This window comes from Topomyia yanbarensis, chromosome 3 (assembly GCF_030247195.1).
Source record: "Topomyia yanbarensis strain Yona2022 chromosome 3, ASM3024719v1, whole genome shotgun sequence".
Classification (NCBI taxonomy): Eukaryota; Metazoa; Arthropoda; class Insecta; order Diptera; family Culicidae; genus Topomyia; species Topomyia yanbarensis.
The window spans coordinates 84431956-84447395 of NC_080672.1; the positions used below are offsets into that span (position 1 = coordinate 84431956).

At 38.4% G+C, this 15440-nt stretch overlaps 1 protein-coding gene across 6 annotated transcripts in view; it reads left to right on the forward strand.

The window, feature by feature from the left end:
* Positions 1–15440, forward strand: part of LOC131688844 (MOB kinase activator-like 2) — a 498911-nt gene that overhangs the window by 387841 nt on the left and 95630 nt on the right. The window contains exon 1 of one of the 6 annotated variants that reach the window (XM_058973409.1): positions 1079–1306. The exons of the other annotated variants lie outside the window; for them this stretch is intronic. The gene's annotated coding sequence lies outside the window, so the exon portion shown is untranslated. Of the gene's footprint in view, positions 1–1078; positions 1307–15440 lie in introns of those variants that run through there. 6 annotated transcript variants of the gene reach the window in all.

Consider the following 15440-nt stretch of genomic DNA (forward strand, 5'->3'; position numbering starts at 1 on the left):
TGGTTCGTGAGCTGGAGGACTTCCTTGTTTATGGTCGAGAGAAAGCGAGTGATTGTGTGTCCATTGGCCGGTCGGTCGGCCCACTCGTTGGCTGACCCCGGGTTGGGGGGAACAACAATAACGCTACCCTTATTTAGCAATTCAAATCTGAAAACAAAAGCTCTGCTACGGTCCTGTCCGCCACACCCTACTCGATCGCTTTAGCCGGAGTCAACTAATCAGCTGAAACAAAGAACGTACGTATACCGGCGAGAGAGCGAATTAAGCCTTTCAATTGTTGACGAACTGCGACGCGTTCACAGCGCGCGTAATTCGACTCCACGCGTGCTCTTGAATCGAGCAGTCGACTGCGATGAAAAGTGAGTTAGTAATCGCTTGCGGTGTAATAGTGGTAGAAGAGCTTATAATGAGTGGTCAAAATTGTCGATTAGGCTTGCTAAATATAGGCCGTTGATTATTACGCAGCTTTAAAGTTCGAGATAGAGGATTGTTTTCTGTAGAAGTAGAATAAAATCAGTTTATCAATGTGTCATAAAGGAAGGTTTTTTTTTTCTTCTAAAAGCAATACGAATTTAACTCTTTATTTTTACACTTCCTTAAATTTTCATTGGATATTAAGGATACTCTTCAAATCAGCGATTATATTAACAGCGAAGCAATCACTGGTGCTATTACCATAACTGACTTTTTCCCACCGTGCGCCTTTTCAGCTGACCAGCCGGTCTATAGGGCAATGCCAACTGCTCACAGCACCACTGAGAGGCAGGTCCGAACCGGTATCGAACACTATGTATGTACATATATAAACTATTCAATATCCACACATCCGTAACGAGAATAACGTGATCTTACCGCATTCGGACCTAACGTGCGCCTACTCAGGGAAGTTTCCGTCGCTGTGCCGCATGCCTCATTCACCCAGCAGATCGGGCCGCGACGACGAGAGAACGACTCTAGTTTTTTTTGCTTGCACTACTACTGTCCACTGCGAGAGACACAACGCCGCGACCGTCGACCGACCGACCAACCACGCTGAGAGAATTGGCAAGGCTTTACCCTTAGTATTAACGGTAATCGAGCCGCCACCAGTAGTACTGTATTAACAGTTCGCCGGGTCGAATGCGCGCTCGTTGCTTTTTTGCCCCTGAGCAACGCGCCTCGCGTTATGTTGCGGACGGATCTTTGAAATTACGCCACGTGAAAAGAAGTCAGCTTCCGAGTGATTGACCTGCTCCCGGAAGAATGCCCAGTGTTAGTGTTTCAATGGTGCGCGGTCTGTAACTATTAGTCGAAAGCTTGAAAAAAGGTAGTGTTAAGTGTTTTTGAATTAACGTGAGCTTTAATGGTTGCTTTAAACCTTTCGAGAAGAGAGGGTTTCATCCAGGATTCAGCTGATACATCGTGATTGTGCAAACCCGGATCCGACCTTGCCCGTTGGCCGGGGTGCGAACGCAACCACAACTCATCGCATTCGCAGCAACAAAAATGGGCGAAAGCAAATCATGCGTGAAAGTGAACTGACGCGTGAAAGCGAATTTGGTCAATCGAACGGGTGACGACAACGACGACGCGCTACGGTGGACGGTTCCAAAATAGAATACATAAAAAATTAATTAAAAGGTTTTGTGGGTGGCTGTTTTTATGTGTGAATACCTGTGCGACTCACTCCGGTGGGTGGGTGGAGTGCCCTTATCGAACCGAGTCCCTGCAAGGGACGAAAGAACTGTTCAGTAATCGCGAAGCGATAATCCAGTGCAGGGCCGGGTAATGTGTGTTTTTCTTATTTTCTGATATTGAAGCCTTTCTGCTGATGGTACAGAGTAGATTTGAAAGGTTGTCCAATTTGGAATGTTCCGGCTCTGGCTGGAATCGTAAAGCTGAGTCACCGCTTCACACGGCAGTTAGCGAGCTGAGAGAATTGAGACACGGTTGAATTATGCTCGCGATGAACAGGATATGATTTTTGGCGAAAACAAAACGACTTTTGACAATCAATGAAGTGAAAAGATTAACGGGGTATGATTTATTGTTTTTTGCTGAAGACTTGTGCGTTGACTATGTGTGGAAAGGTTCGGGCGATTTGAATGGCTGCGTAGGAATACGAACATTTCCGGGATTTCCGTACTCAACTTTTAATAATCACCTTTGATTTGTACTTGATTCTCTATTTTTATATAGTTATTAGAAGGAATTCAAAGTGAATTTGAACCGAAAGAATCATGGTCGATTTTTTTGTTGACTTCAAGTAGTTTTGTTTTAGCTGCGTGGCGTCAGGCATAAATACGTTAAGCATAAGTACGTTAGGCATAATGGACGATTTACATAATACACGTATGGCAAAATGGACGATAGGCTTTATTCACAAAAATATAAAAGTAATCGCAAGGCTTTCTTTATTGTAGAGATTTCAACCTTACGTGTCGATAACTTTTTTTTTTGGGTGTGACGAGTTACAGTACAGGAAAAAACAATCTCTCATATCAGACAGTATCCGTAGCAGAGCTCAAAAAAATTGACATCCCTGCGTGAAAGAAAACGAAATTCAATTAATGCCCGGCGCGATGAATTAAATGTTTGGTTCGTTTCCCTCGTCATTCATTCTCCCGACACAGCGCATTTAGGTTCGGATATGTTCGGTTCCAGAAGCAAACTGAATTTTGTTGCGCTGTTCACTTATTCTCGAAAATGGAGAAGATGCCAACTTTTGCCTTCAAACTGTCCACATAATAACACATGAAAGTCTTGGTTGATGAAATGATGATGATGATGATGATGAAAAAGGTTGATATTTATGTAAAGCTGCTTGTCGCAGTGCGCTTGAATATTTCATTTTATACCATTGCGATGGCATATTGTTTTGAACATAACACTCGGGGAAAATCGTGTCGACTAACAATCGGGCCACTATATGAAAGTAGAAAGCTAGTTCTTTCAGTATGTTATGATGTTGTTTGCTCCTTTTTGCTCCTTAACGGGATATTTAAGGTAGAAGTTACCCCAAAAATGTCGTAAAATTTGGAATATCTTTTTAAATTCAACAGATAAGAAGTAACTATGTTCGGCAAAAATATGTGTTTCGATGCCGAAAACAACTTTGAGGAAGATTCCAAGAAGATAGGAGAACGTCTAAAAAAGTTATCATGAAAAACTAATTTTAAGTGGTCTTCCATATAATATGTTCCATAACTTGTGAACTATTAAAGCTAGATATATAGTGTCTTCAGCAATTTCTTTTGTAGTAACATTTGCTACAACTTTGCTGAAGACGCAGTCTTTACCTAAATGAGTTCAGAAAATAAATTTCGTATATCACTTATAGGTGAATTAATCACTGAATTGTATACTCTTGTGGGTGCGTAATCATAAGGGTAACAACTTCTCCAACCAAGCTATACTTCTAAAGTTGACGGTTTAGACGCTAATAATTTTGGGCACGAAAACGACGTTTTAAAACACTATGTGTTGGTTTCGGTAAATAGAAGCAGAAATAGGTAACTGATTTTGAATTTTCGCAGCACTGCTCCGTAGTTTTATCTTTGATGGCAAGAATATAGTCATTGAACTGAATAATATAAGGAAGAAAATCAATATAGAAGCAGCAAAATTCATATATTCGTTGAATGAATAATAAAGTGCATCATTCTTTCTTTCATGAGCTGTTCTTCAAGGCATATATGTATGTAAGAACTAGCTCAAGATAGTGTGCGTTATTCATACCTTATAACAAAAGAGATTGATTTTAAACAAGTGTGTGAAGTCTATTTTAGTCATGTACAATTTATCGGTCGTTCGTGGAGAAATTAACGCAAGTTGAGTTTCCGCATGTCAAGCTTTCGATCTGCTTCTTTTATTTGAGCAAAAATTTCTGCAAGTAAATACAACAAAATAAAATGTTGATCGAGTTTCATCAGCTTCCAGAGTTAGTCTACAAAACCAAAAGAAGTACCAATATTCACACTCTTGCCACTCGAGGCAATCACCGCCAAAAAATAAGTTCCGTTTAGTTATACATGCTAATTTATGTCCAACGTCTGTTTATGCGAATCATCCATTATACCTAACGGCCATTACGTTATCATGTCTAACGTATATTATGCCAAACGACTTCATGCCTAGCGTCCATTATGTATAACGTACGTATGACAATATTTTTGCAAAATGAGGTACATCCTTTTTTACGATTATATAGGTTTATATCTCCCTTTCGGCTTTAAATTTTTTCTAACATTGTATTCGAAACAGGGAATAGAACACAGATTACCTGGATCAGTTGCGCTATGCCCGCCCCATACTGGTCCCAAAATGAAAAATGAGTCTTTTTGCGCCACCACTATCTATTTTGGCAATGTGATTCGAGGAAGTCTTGGGATTAAACTCATCTTCATTCTAATAGTGAGTTACGCTATTTCTTTTCTTACATTATTCGTATAGAAAAATATTCACTTAGGCAAAGTTATCAAGAAACTTACCACAGATCTTATTTTTGAAAACTTTCAAACATTGCGGTTGTATTATTTTCGAGATATAGGGAGTGATTTGTGATAGGCCTCTCAAAATTACTAGCGCTTGTTTTAATAGAGCTTTTAACGTTTTTCGATTGAAAATGGTTTAATCGGATTCAGCACCGCTCATTTTCCAAGGTCAAGCACTAGGGTTCCTAGTACCGTCATTTTTTGGGCTAGGATTTTTTTATTTGTGGCATTTGATAATTTTTCCGCATTCCACTGCCTCACAGTTGCTACAATTTTTGCTGCCAATGATTCTGATGCGTTCATGCCTTGATTTTAAGTGGTCGCAGTTGCAAAGTTTCCCCTAACAAAAAATACCTCGATTTTCCAAGATAAGAAAATTGAATTTTGCTGCAAAACCAAGTTTAGTAGCTAAGAAGGTGAATTTTAGTCATTTACTTTAGTCTTTCTGGTGACGAAAAGGTGTTAAAATATCAATTTCTACTGCTTTGTTGCTTAACCACTGCACAAATAGTACAGTAGTGAAACATGCCTCTACTGCAAGAATTACCATTACGACTGATTTTTAAATAAACTTGAATTAAATCGAATGTGTGGTGGGCGGAGCTATTCCAAAAAGTTGTGAAGGCGTTAGAAGTTTAGTCGAGGCTGGCAGCATCATTGTGCTTAGTACTGAAAATACCGGTAGGGGCCATCCATAAATGACGTTGCATTATATGGGGGAGGGGGAGTTTTGTATTTTGTGATGATGTGTGACGACAGGGGGAGTAGGAGGTCATGTCATGCTACGTAGCTTTTTAAAGGGGAATAGGGGTTGACCTGATGTCACGACAATCTTACCCGTTTCATCTAACTAACATCGTTTTTGATTTTTTTTTTAAATTTTTTACGGGGACAACGAGGGGGGGGGGTGAGGGTAACCGTCAAGCTACGTAATTATCAGGGGGGTATATGGAATTTTGTGACGAAATGCTATGATGGGGGAGGGGGGTGTTAAAAATCACTCAAAAAATGCTACGTCATTTATGGATCATCCCGTACTTATCTTTATGCAGTACCGGTATTTCGGTACCAACAATGGGTCGGTATTCCCGGGATTATCGGTACCGATACTACCGGTATGACAACCCTATCAACATAGCTAAAGCTCTCCGCAGACGAGGCAAAAGGACTCACGCCACTAAAAATATTCACCATGGATTTTGTTCTAGCTATTCCAACGCGGCAACAACAAGATCGTTGGAATAGCTGGAACAAAATCCATAGTGATAATTATTTGTGGCGTTCGTCCTATTGCCTCGTCTGCAGACAGTTTAAAACGGGCAAAAACGAGCAAACTATTCTATAAGTAAATGAGATAACTAGGAAAAGTTTAAATTAGTCTGGTTGTTTGTGTTGGTTTAGCAAGCCAATGCAAAATGCACTCTGCTATATTTCTCTTAAGTATATTTAGCATTGTTAAGTCAAACCATTTATTGTTGTTTCTTTTTTCGGCGATACCCACGCGGTAAAAAGAACGCACACAATAACATACAAATGGTCGAGCTTTTTACGATACTATAAACCCGGTCACGCATATCTAGTATTATCTAGATCCACGATCTCGCAATCATATAAACGTCCCAGCGTTTAAGTCATTGTGATAGCGCTTACGAATTTATAAACGCAGTCTGCTGTGTCGACATACAAACGCCCGCTCTCGCGCGATTATAAAACGTACTCGTCCGGGAGCTCCCACCTTAAATTACAGAACTTATATACACTGTAGATAAGTTATAGGGCACATAGTTGCAAACCCAAGTGTGATCGGGGAGCCAACTATGGCCAAGAAAGGGTTTACTTGAATTTAATGTGGTACATCTGCTAGAACCCATAAAACGGATTTTCATATGAGGTTGACAAAATCGGGTCAAAGTCGGGGAAAGACAAAATTAGGGGTTGACCAAAACGAGAGCTGTTAAAATCGGGTTTCCACTGTAATTCTTTGCTTACTAGGGGAGGGAAGGATGTTACAATTTGTTACATAGTCGATTTTGAGAAATTTTAGCGTTACGTATTTTATAAATGGTCCTTAAACATGGTCTCAAGTGTCAACGCCCGTGTTCGCTCTATAATGAATCGGTCACGTCCAGAAGTCCCTACTCTCGGCCTCAACAGCCTAGCTTGTATCCGCTAGACAATAAGTTCCATGACGATATGATTGGGATACGAAGAAACTCACTCTCTTCTAGCATCTGAACGGTACACTGAAAATTAAGTCGGTCCGCGTGATCATACAACATACACGAATATGCGAATGGCCACATGGTTATAAAATCGAATTTAAACGCGCGAAGTTATATACACGCTAGCACACTCAACATACAAATGCCCAGGCGGTGGTAAACCTTAACATATAAACGCTCATTCCCCTCACGATGATACACAAAGACGAATATGCAATATCGATCATCCACGCACAACTATGCTCAAGGTTTCGCAAACACAAAAAAGATTAAGTGGCGCTGTAGTACTTATATTCTGATCAACGCGGTCTCAAGCGCGAACAAATAAACGCTTATTCCGATTTGCTAGCATTCTCCGATTTGTCTTAAATTTTAAGCGGGTATTTCTGGTGGGACTAGGAACCGACTCAGGTATAGGCCGGCAGCGTTCTTTCTTTCTTGTCACAGAAGTGCACAAGTACCTAACATGGACGGTTAACTATAATTTCTTCTGTTTGCTTTGCGAGTTTTTCGTGACCGATCTGTTCAGGGGATGGACTTAGACTAATCTATGTTATTGTCAAAACAGGACTTGTTTTAGACATTCAAACAAACCAATTACTTCATGCGATATGTGTTTCATTAGCAAGATTATGAAAATACCTTTTAAACCAATTCATTATTTTTCTAGAGATAAAAATAAGATCGTTCCAAAAAGAGAACGCTACTTTGGTCCTTTTCTTAAAACTCGTATATCGAAGAAACAGATTGAAAGATGAACAAGTAGAAAAGCGACAAATATCTATCCCTGGATTTTAATGTTTTGCAGGCAATCCCTGTCATCCTTCTGCTCAAAGGCCGTCAATCTAATTCTTGCCTGTTTAAACTTACTTTACTGAATCAAAATTAAACAGATTTTTTTCTACCGTTGTATTAAAATACATCTACCGTATGCGTAATATTATTTGCTCCAAGCAAAAAAAAATCGTAGCTCTCGGATGCATTTAGTTATCATGTGCGTATTTTCCGTATCCTCGACTGCGCCTCGAAATTTTTCTTTACGATCTTCCGGGCCGTAAAATCACCAATCACATGGTCCTTCGCTATTTTTCCCATGGAACGCACAGAGTTAGCTCGAATCTTCTTTTTGATGGAATCCGAGCTGATCTTGTAGACACCTTTGCGAATAGTTGTCCTTTTTTGGTCTTAATCCCTTCTTACGGTCCACCGTGACACTTCTATCACGATTGAAATGCCTTTTTGCGATATTAACACGCCGGATAAATCACGATCACGCTATGCTGTCTTTTCTTCATAATGCGATTGTTAAACTAAGCAAATCATTTTCTTCCTTTATAATGATAAGAGTTATAGCTTGCATGCATGCAAAGAAAAACAAGGTGTTGTATGCATACATGGATAATATCACGTATACGGTACTAACGGATGCATATATTAATTTTTTTTGTTTACCGTAAATAATACATGTTACGTCTAAAAAATATGTTCCAATATGTAGTAACTATTCCACTCAGACAAAATAATACGTATTCCCCCTGCATACTCAACGTCCCTTTTTTGCTCAAATAAGAAACGTTTCGTCTCACTGCTAGGTGGATTGCACCGAGATTTTACATCGGGGGTTTTCCATCTTTTTCATTCTTTCGACCCCTTCACAAAAGTTGTTCACCCCCTTTACTCCCCAATGTACTCCCTTCTGAAAATTTTACACTGTCAGAAAAGACCAAATGTTTTTGAACCTATATTTTATAAAATAAAACTGAATGGACACCATCATCTTGTTGCTGAACACTTTCTGCCAGCATCTTAATTCTTCTTTGTTTTATTGTAGAGGTTTTAACCCTAGGGTTATTATTCGTGTACTTTTAGTCGGGTTAGAAAATTTGTGCGGAGTTGTGAATCTAACCCAGGTGATCTGCGTCGATTTACCAACTACACTATCTCCGCCCCTAGAATTTTAATTCTTGACACACAGGAAAAATATATAAAGACAAAATTCGACAGGCATGATAGGATAACAAGTTAAAATTTACTCCGAATAATTCACCCTTACAACACACACACACAGTGTTTTAAAGCGTCATTTTCGTACTCAAAATTAACGGCGTCTAAACCGTTTACTTTAGAAAAATTGTTTGTTCAGAGAAGTTCTTGCCCTTATGATTGCGTATCTACAGGAATATGTCGTTCAGTGTTTAATTTATCTAAAAAAACTGACATACGAAATTTATTTTCTGAGCTAATTAAGATAGTGACTTTGTTTCTTCGGCAAAGTTGTTATAAATATTAAATATTGAGGATAACACCATATTTTCAAGTTTTGGAACATGTTATATGGAAGACCTCTTAAAATTAGTTTTTTAGAATTTCTACGTTGGGGGTGGGCGTAGCGTAGTTGGTAAATCGATTGCATTGTACGCAGCGCACCTGGGTTTGAGTCCTGACCCCGCACATAAGGTTAGAAATTTTTCATTAGAGATTTTTCTAACCCGAAGAGGCGAATGACCTTAAGGTTCAAACCTCTATAATCGAAATAAAAAAATCAACGTTCTTGGAAATTCATTTTTCTGCGTTCTTGGAATCTTCCACAAAGTTGTTTGCAATCTCGAATTACATTTAAATCCTTGACGACAAGCATGATTTGTTTCCGGTAGTCGAATAACTCCGTGCAATCTCTCGAGGCGTAGTAGGTGTTAGCTATACCGGTTTTTCCATGACCCATTTCAGAATGACAGTCACCTAGCGGTTCATTCCGAGCACCGTTCATTTATAATATGGGTATTAAATTTATACAAATTTTATTGTCAGAACTTAGATTCAGTGTACGCATGCATAAAATTAGTGTATTTGTTACACTAACGGCTCACACTAAATTTTAAACTGAGAAACTTCTACACAACTACGAAAAAATATTTTTGGTGGTTCATAGTTCAAAAACGTTTCCATTGTAAACTATGATTTTCATACTCAGTAGACTAACATAGTTGCGAAAAACCAACAAAAAACCAACTAACATAAGCTGGGGATCCGCTGAAAAAAAAATAGTTATACTGTTTATAAATGTACCGCACCAAGCACCGAATTCGTCATGTTGTACTAAATATATTTAACAACCATTTTATTGCGCCATTATTGCTCGAACGGATAAACTGCAATAACGACGACCGTTCCGGGTCAGACCCCTTGGGGCTTTTTTTTCTCGACACGTGCCTCTCCCCTTTCGGTTCTTGTTGTTCCGAAGGAGTAACCTACGCTAGTTGGGCGAGAGTGGAGCGTGTATTATTAAGCATAAACTTTGGCTCATTCATATGGGCTGCTGAATTTGTTGTGGTCTCTCGAGAGGGGGGGTAGCAGACCGTTCTTAGTCATCGTGTTTGCCGTACCAAGAAGGAAGGAAAGAAGGATGAAGTATAAACACCCAAAGCTTGACTAGGTTAGCACACGAGTAAAGAAGCAGTCTAGGCGAGTGTGTCGATGCTTTATTCTGGTCGAGTACGACGATGTACGCCTTCCTGGGCCATAAATGTTGTGCATTGGCGATGAGTTAATAATTTGTTTTTAAGAAGTTCTCGTTTATTGGAGAAACTTGGTATAAGTAATTTTGCATATTCAAGGATAATTAATGTTTAGAACAATTACACAGGTACCAATAAATTTTCCAAGTAATATTCAAAAATTTTTAGCCCAACAAGGTAGAATCTCCCTTAAAAAGAATTGCCTAATTCCTTTGAAAATTCACTAATCTTTTTATGGATGATACGAACAATTCTACGGAACATACCGAACTCGTCAGGATAATATTTAAAAACACTCTTAATTGCAAAAATTATCTCGAAAACTCAACGTTGGAGTTAGGTACTTTTTTCCATAGAATGTGTATGCAAAGTTTGAAATAAATCGGTTCAGCAGTTTTTGAATGGCAATTAAAACCACAAATCTTGTTTTTTTTCCAAAGACATTCTATAAAAAGCTTCGTCACCGAGTCGCTTGTCGAAATTTGTGCATGGAAAAATTGCAGAATGTTATTGAAATGATACATTATGATGTACAAAAGTTTTGATCAATTCGCTTCACCAAAATTTCTAAAACAAATTCTCAAAACAGTGTTTTTTTACGCTTGAACCCTTACCCCCCTTAATCAAATATGTCGGGTGGCAGTTGTGTGTGCTCTCTCTCTCTAGAGGTACTGCTACCATCACTGTCCCCAATGCAATCATGTGTTCTTCTTGGGACGTCATCCAGGGATAACATAAGGGTTTCTACATTGGGCCGGAGTCCCAAGGGTTGCACGTTCGAATCCTACCTCTGGGGGGATTTTTTTCACATAAATTTTTTCGCTTAACTCATCATTGCGATCTGTTTTTCCCCGTTGGAAACCACCAAAAAGTTTTAAGAGTTCGCGTCTTCAGCGAAGTTTTTTGAAAAAGTAAGCTCTACAACATAGTCGAAGACAGCATCTTATTATAGTTGCATGAAAAAAGATATTGATAAATATATCTCTCTTTCATAAGGAGTAATTAGTAAACTGTAGCACGTAATGAAAGAAGGGCTTAAAAAGTCCATACATTCCTCCGAAGGTGCCATTGATCCATAGTTAACGATTTTCGTATAATTAATCGATCGCTAGATTTTCGCAAAAAAAACTGTTTCCCAGGGTGGCGCACCATGAATTTAAAGAAAAGTTTCCGAATTTAACGTGGAAATTTTTAGAACGCTGAAAAGTGTTTTACCCTTGGGACGCAGGACGTATAGACGAGGAAAGGAAGCAAACAACCAACAACAGCACTACTAGTAGCTTGTGCTACAGAGACTACTGCATGCGGTGTTGCGGTGTGCCAGAGACGACGTGTACAGCAAGGTCAACGATGCCATTAGTTTGGGCTTTTTATCTGCAGTGAGTTTCAGTGTGGCTGCGAGTGTGTGTTTTCGTGGCACAGTTTAGAAGCAGGCTAGTAGAGTACCAAACATATGGCGCTTTTCCGTGAAAAATCTATGACGTTGATTTGGTAGCATGGACGGGTTCTGCTTTGGGGAGGCCGGTTTCAAGTGATATATGTTATCAAGATTGATCCGTATCTCTAGTGAAAGAAATGTGCCTTCGCGTAATCTAAATCATTTTCAAGGAAAAATGTGCTGAACGACGAGTGACGATAATGTTTTTCTGGAGGTAATCCAACTCAGACCGATTGTGCGAATAAGGCTGCAATTATCGCTGTAAAGTTGAATAAACCAATTGCATTGCTAGGTTTTATTAATAATAAATAGCGGCAGCAGCGTAATAAACCCATGGCTCCTAGGACGGTTCACACATGAAGTTACAAAGAGAGCAATAATATCCGCGCAATTAGTACCCCCCTGGAGGCTAGTTAAGCTGATTGGTCGTCAGATAAAGTTTTATGATTTGATTTTATCTACTACTTTAGAATCTCACTAAAACGAAATTTGCTACTTTCGTAAATCCCTGATAGTGTTCCGTTTATCAGATAGAGCAAACATGCAAACCACTTCACACCTTATACTATAAAAAGTTCAACAGCTGACAACCTATATAACCCGTTTGTGGTTCTCATAATCAGCCCTATTGAATGGCGCTGAAGTACACTCACAGAAAGAGAAAACGTGTTTTTCCGCTATCACCTGCTGGTTTATTTCACAAGCCACAATTATTGGCTGCTCAATTATTCATCTTTGAATAATTGAATATACGGTGGACGTTCGCAGAATTATAGTACACGCACCAGTCCTGGTAAACTATGCACTCTGAAGTGCATAGTTGGAAAAGTTGCCCATAATAACAACTCAAAAGATGGGTGGGAAATGTCAGAGACATAACCGAAGTGAGGTAGAATACACTTTAGACTGTTGATATGAATGCTTCTGAAAGGTTGTATAAAAACCCGTTATTTCGGCATACCATACGGAAATACCAAAATATCGATACACGTACGTAGTAACCCTTTCTCAGCAAACGATGGACTCGGCCGACAGGAAGCACAGTGTCGCTTAGCTGGACAAAACCTCAATTTTATTTTGGATCTTTCATAATTTAATATATTTGTCTAATTGTAAAGAGATCGAATAGAATTTTCTGAAAATATTAAGTCTTGAAGACGAAAGTTCGATTTTTTACAGAACTTCAAAAGTGGAATATATGACGAATGTAAAAAAAACTGTATTCCAACCTATATGTATGAATATATATTTTTAGCTAATTGCGATTGGGGTCGAACTGATTTCATTTCGCTGGACTTAAAATTGCCATTCGATGTAGTCGATACAAAGCTCTCTTCTCGAACAGACACTAAGAAAAAATAATAAATCGTGCATTAAATTAAAGTTATTGTGTTCAAAGTGGCTGTACTTTTTCTGAAACAGTTTGGAAAGATCGCTTATAGTATATGACACTTGAAAATTAGTGTACCTTCCGAAAATGAATATCTTTTTTTACCCCGAGGTATAAAAAAGGTTATTTATCATGATATGTCTGAAGAAGACGCATGGTAGTGTTCGATTACCCAAGGTCCGTAATACAATTTGTAAATGTCTCTCAGCATTATGAACAATTGAAAAATGTGTATTATGCTAAAAATTCACTACACTTAATTTTTGGAAAAGGAATTTTCATATATAGTGCTTTTTATATTCATCAATGTTAAATTTTCGAACCACCCTAAGTGCCAAATTTTTAAATCAAAAATAAGTAAAAATCAAATATGAAATCATCATCACAAAATTACCCTAATGTAAAGTTTTCATAAAATTCGGGCTACTTTTGAGGTTTTGTCCGACTTTTGTATAGTAGGTGATCACTGTGGAACGTGCTGGTGTAGCCACATGCCGCACTCGCATACGATCCCTGGTTTTGTACTTGGTTCAGTTTACGTTCTCGAAGGCAAAGGGACCAGACCATCGAACAAAAGTAGTTTACTTCCATCGTCAAAGAGTTGGAGATAGTCTGGTTCGCTTGTAAACAAACTGTACGGACTAATCATGGTGCAGATAATAATTGCATTCACAAAATCCATTTCCGTTATTTTCAGTAATTGTACATTTTACATAATTATTTACTTAATTGTTGTACATATTTCCAATCAAATAGCGCAAAAATCTAATGTTATCATTCAGTACAACAACAGATATTGACGTTCGAATACTCGGGTAAGATTTCGGTCGAAATTTTTGAAACGGGGCTATAGGGTATTCTACTTCGAAATTTTCTGTTCGCATAGTCGACAACCAAACTTACTATGACCTTTTAATAATATTTTATTATTTTTTTGACAATTTCCCAGTTTTAAAGGCGGGAATTTATTTCACGAGAATCGACTATCCATTAAAGTCCATTTTTCCATTGTCCAACAATAAATATCACCAATTGCAAATATTTCGACTATAGTATTTTGTTACCTAGGGAGAAAATTGGGTAAAACAATTTTGGACTTGATGTGCCCAATACCTTTCAGTGTAATATGCGTTTCGACGTTGTCTCATCAGTATTTAGAACTTAGCACCAAATACTGATGAGAGGAAAGTAATAGTTATTACGACTTTACCAGCTGCTTTACATTAAAGTTATTTTGATGTTCTATTGTAATTTCCAATATGACGAGCTTAATGTCCAGAAAAAGAAGGAATAATTGCAAATTTAAGGCCCTTGAACTGAGCTAAGCTATTGTAGAAAAGCAGTCCTCGTGCTAAATTACGAGATTTGCAGTAAAGCTTAGCTCAAAGTTAATTTGGATACTGAAATAAATGCACACCTCCAGCTTTTGATAGAGGGAAAACCTTTTGTTCAATTCGGTCATTTTGCATGCGACTCAATACGTGAGCTTAAAGGAGCCATGGGTCTTTTATATATTTCCTAAAAAATAATTAATAAAAAATATTACCATCAAATCCTTCACACGCAATTTACCATTGTAAGTAGAGATTCTATTCCTGGGTGGTGAAGCATGTTCTGTGTCATCTGAGCGTTATTCAGTCTGCTTCCTCGATAATCGTTTTCGTCCATACTATTGTCACTGCTGGTTAGAGTTACAAAAAATTACCCCAATCGGACCACCCCTGAGTCGCTTCCTAGTCTCACAAGGAGTGTCTGCTCTAAATTTAAACTGAATCGGACATATCTAGCTGGAGCAACGTGTTCGATGTTTGTACGGGATTTTTCGATAATTTACGTTAAGAAAATCCACTAATTAAATTAAAAACAAATGAACAGAACATGGTGGTGTTTAGCTCCTTCATTGGTCGTTAAGCTCATACTGTGATTTAAAGTACAAAAAATATTTGTGCATAAGGGTACATAGATAATCGTAGATCAATTCAGATTTTTGTGTTTCGAATCGATCCCATCAGTAACTAGTTTCAACTTGGGACCAGTTATCCGATAAATCCAAACAGCCACACAACTTGTGTGAACGCCTTAAACAGCTGGCTGGTTCCGGTTGATGTCTCAGCAAGCAAGCAAAGAAACACCTTTTCGAAATCAGAAAATCAACATCACTCGGGAGGACCAGCCAGTTGCTTTAGGCATTTACACAAGTTGTGTGATTGTTTGGATTTAGTGTCTAACTGGTGCCAATTTAATGCTTGTTTGAATTCATCGTTTAACTAGCCGCAAGTTACTAGTTACTGATGAGATGATTTAGAAACACATCAATTCACCTTAAACAAAAAACGTGATTGTTTTGAATAACGTCGAGCTTGGTAGTCAAATTTTCATAAAGTGATGGAAACAAGTTTATGG